At 39.9% G+C, this 3,868-nt stretch overlaps 1 long non-coding RNA gene across 1 annotated transcript; it reads right to left on the bottom strand.

Moving 5' to 3' along the window:
* Nucleotides 1-880: 880 nt before the first annotated feature.
* Nucleotides 881-3,535, bottom strand: LOC148212324 (uncharacterized). The gene is made up of 2 exons (XR_015789850.1): nt 2,759-3,535; nt 881-1,199 (listed from the first exon to the last, which is right to left on the bottom strand). It is a non-coding gene; the product is annotated as an uncharacterized LOC148212324 (long non-coding RNA).
* Nucleotides 3,536-3,868: the final 333 nt, after the last annotated feature.

Here is a 3,868-nt window from a genome sequence, read left to right as displayed (position 1 = left end):
TGAAAATCGTTTCATGACAATTAAAAATGTCATTGTTGAACTTCTATTGACATTTCTAAACCCTTGTCCAAGACACCAAAGTTGTCATCATACAATTTTTCATGATTTTAAATAAATGTCATTATTAAATATAACATGATAGTTTTAAATTGTTGTTATATAATTTTTTGTGACATGTATAGAATGTAACTATTTAATATTCCATGATATTTTTAATTTGTCATTATAAAAATTTTCATGACATTTATTAATTATCATAAAAATATTGTTCGTGACAATTATAAATTGTCGTCAATACATTTTTGTTGACTGTAGAATATAATTTTTGCTTCATTTATTGATAGTTATAAGCTATCAATAATTAAGTAATTTGTGACATTTTTAAATTGTGGTGGATGATCCTTTCGTGACAAACTATAACGGTCATTATAATTGCATTAATGATAATTTTAAAAATTGTCACGTTCTCCTTTTCCTTAATAATCCATGACAATTATTAATTGTCATGGAAGCCAGTTTTTTATAGTAGTGAAGCCTTGAACACAAAAGTTAGATTGATATGAAGCATATTGTAACGCCCCAGGAATTTCACCATTTCCAAACAGGGACCGTTACTAAGACTACCTAGAATTTTCACATAAACAAGAGAATTATCTTCACAACAATACTAAGCAATAAAGCTACCACGCTTCTCCTGCGCTACTCTAATTTTCAACACTCACGAGAACTTGAGCAATTAGAACAACAATACTAAAGATTTAAGAGAAACTCACATCCTATACAGATAAACCATTTAATACCGACTTTACATTAACCAAACCCTTCAAGGAAACCTTTACTAACTATATACCATCCACTAAGTGAATATTAACATCTCGAATGGCAATGAAGCAAAAACTAATTCAAGTACGATCAACTTAAACAAATGTATTCATAAATATCCTAAGTAGATTACAATCTCGTAGTTCAAGAGGCTAACAAAATTAATGCTCTAAAAGAATAATGGATCGGAAACCTTACAACATCCTTTAGACAATAAAACTAAACAAAACCAACCACAAACAACTCAACTACAAGATTAAATGGCCATAGCTATCCTAACTAAAAGAAATTAATTGCACGCAGCATAGCTAATGGTCTTTCCGATCAAGCCTCCTCCTCGCCATCACCATCCCAAGAGCTAGCTCGATACCTGCAAACTGGAGGGGAAAAAGAGGGATGAGTACAAACACAGTACTCAGTAAGCAGCCCTTATATGAAGGGTCACGCACAAACAGCATACTTATCAAGGAACAACGTGTCATGCTTATTAAAGAATCAACACACACACATCATGCTCAACCATATCATGAAACATTCACAGTCATGCTTTTCATCACATTATGCATTCAAACATAGACACATTCTATAAAATTCGGTGACAACCACAACCAGGAACACATTAACTACCAACCTCTAGTCTCCCTAACATCTCAAGTACCTCTACGCTTATCTCAGCTATCCTAGCCTTCCACAGTTATCTCCTTCGAGTAGAGTCGGCCCCTGACCATTTATACCCAGAGCCCCGACACTGCTGCATCGGCCCTCGACCATTTATACCCGAGGCCCCGATGACTTCACCATCTATTGGCCCTTGACCATTTATACCCAAGGCCCCAATAGTCTTCCTTCCAAAGGACTCCTCGTATCGACCCTCGACCATTTATACCCGAGGCCTCAATACTCCATTAGTGACGTATCAGCCCCCGACCATTTATACCCGAGGCCCTGACACCCACTCATTCATTCCGTCTAAGAACCCAACTCTCACCAGAGTCAACTATATACTTTCTTATACCACTAACCCTGCATCTTTCAACTCACAAGTACAATTCAGCATGCTTCCGCAACATAGACAACTTTCTTATAATGAGATAATGACCCAATCATGCTCAATATCCAACATCATTATTTAACAACCATTACTAAGGATAATAACTCATAAAACACACTGAACAATTCATGCATATCCAGGCAACAAACATTACCACAGCAATACTCAACAATTTAGCAAGGCAGAAAACTCACCATTTTCATCGACAAATATCCAACACTACTCCAAGTATATCGACTAACACCACGAGAATTATTTAGCACAATGACGTAAAAAATTAGCATGTTAGAGACCATTTAGCATACATTAACGCACGCACACGACCCTTGTCTACTTACTTTGTTATGTCTCAAAACTCCCACAAAAGTCCTACTTGCTACTACGCCATGCCTCATGCATCAACAATCTCATAACAGTCCAACATGCGATACTCCAAAATGATCATATGTAAAAACCAATCAATTTAAAATAGTCCAGCATGATCCAACAGCTCCAACATGCATCGTTCACAGAAAAGGCACAACCAACAACTTAACCAAAATACAGTTGATAGATACCCAGCATACATCAAATGCAACCGACTTCTCATAAATATTCAATATGCTTTCGAAACGACAGATTATAGTACCGATATACAAATTTCACCATGAAAACCAATTAGAACATAACAACAATTCAATCATAGTCATCCAAGATTGCCTGGCTACAATTGATTCACACAACCACATAATTTTCCCAAGATATATCAACAGTTTTATCAACAATGACGTTTACTAAATGATAACAATGACAAGCAACATGCAAGTATCACACATGGGCACACGAGCAAACAACCATATCATATCAGCACACAACAACCAATCCCTCCAGTAAGAAACTACTTACAATAAAGTCCTACTGCATTTCTAAGCTTGCCGAAGGGTTCTTGGGTTACGAGTGGGTTGCTTCCGGAGAGGTTCGATACTGCATAATCGACGTCGAAGAGGTTCAAGCTTGCTGGTCCGACACCGGAAGGGGGTGGGTAACACTAGTTTGGGTTCGAATAGGGGTGGGTCAGCACCAAACGTCACCGGAACAAAGGACACATCACGAAACTTGCTCCTCGACGAAGATTTGGATGTTCGGGGTCATCGGAGAGCTGCATCGCTAGCCGTCGCCAGAGAGAAAGCGCATTGACACGGGTCTTTGCTGCAAATCTCACCAGATTTCGTCGTCAGCCGCTGGAAACGTCGCAAAAGCGCCACTGTCACTGCAAAAATGCCCGTATCGTCGTGGGTAGCTGCTGGAACGTCGCCAAGGTTGCAAATCTCGCCTGAATCATGTCGACAGCTGCCGAGAACGCCGCAGACGCGACTTTGCCACTGCAGAATCGCCGGAAAACGCACCAAACACGCAATTGAAAAGAAGTAGCCCATGGGTCCACTGTCACGCTGCCGTTCTCTGATTTAGTGGAGGGTCTGCCGCTGCTGCTCGAGATAAGCCGCTGCCTTCTAAGGAAATGCAACAGCCATGGGGCTGCCGTCGTTTGCCGCCGGGTCAAGCTGCCACTGCTGCAGTGAGGGACGTTGCCGCCGCTGTTGGTGATCGAGTCGCCGGAGAAGAAGGTTGTTGGCCGACGAGAATGAAACCATAGGGGCGGCTGGGGTTGAAGGAGAAGAAGAAATCGAGGGGGGGGGGAGAGGGGGGCGGCTACAAGGAAGAGGCAGGAAGAATGAGAAGGAGGATAAGATGAAAGGTTAGGGTTTTGATTTTGTTTATTTTATTTATTTTGCATTTAAACCAAAAAAGCCCACATTCCCAATTTTTAAAGAATCCTCTTAATTAGTTTTAAAAAATGAAAAGCCCAACTCCCAACTCCAATGGAAAGCCCATGGGCTAGAGGAAACTAGAATTCTATTTTCAAATAGTTCTAACGGCCCAAAACGAGAAACCCGAAGTTTCACGTTAGTAGTTAAAATAAAACTCACAATAATTCGAGATAAAATAATTAACTTC

Source organism: Momordica charantia, assembly GCF_013281855.1.
Source record: "Momordica charantia cultivar OHB3-1 chromosome 3 unlocalized genomic scaffold, Mcharantia_2.0 BLBB01000003.1, whole genome shotgun sequence".
Classification (NCBI taxonomy): domain Eukaryota; kingdom Viridiplantae; phylum Streptophyta; class Magnoliopsida; order Cucurbitales; family Cucurbitaceae; genus Momordica; species Momordica charantia.
The sequence above is the reverse complement of the archived record's forward strand: the minus strand, read 5'-3'. Positions and strand labels throughout refer to the sequence as shown.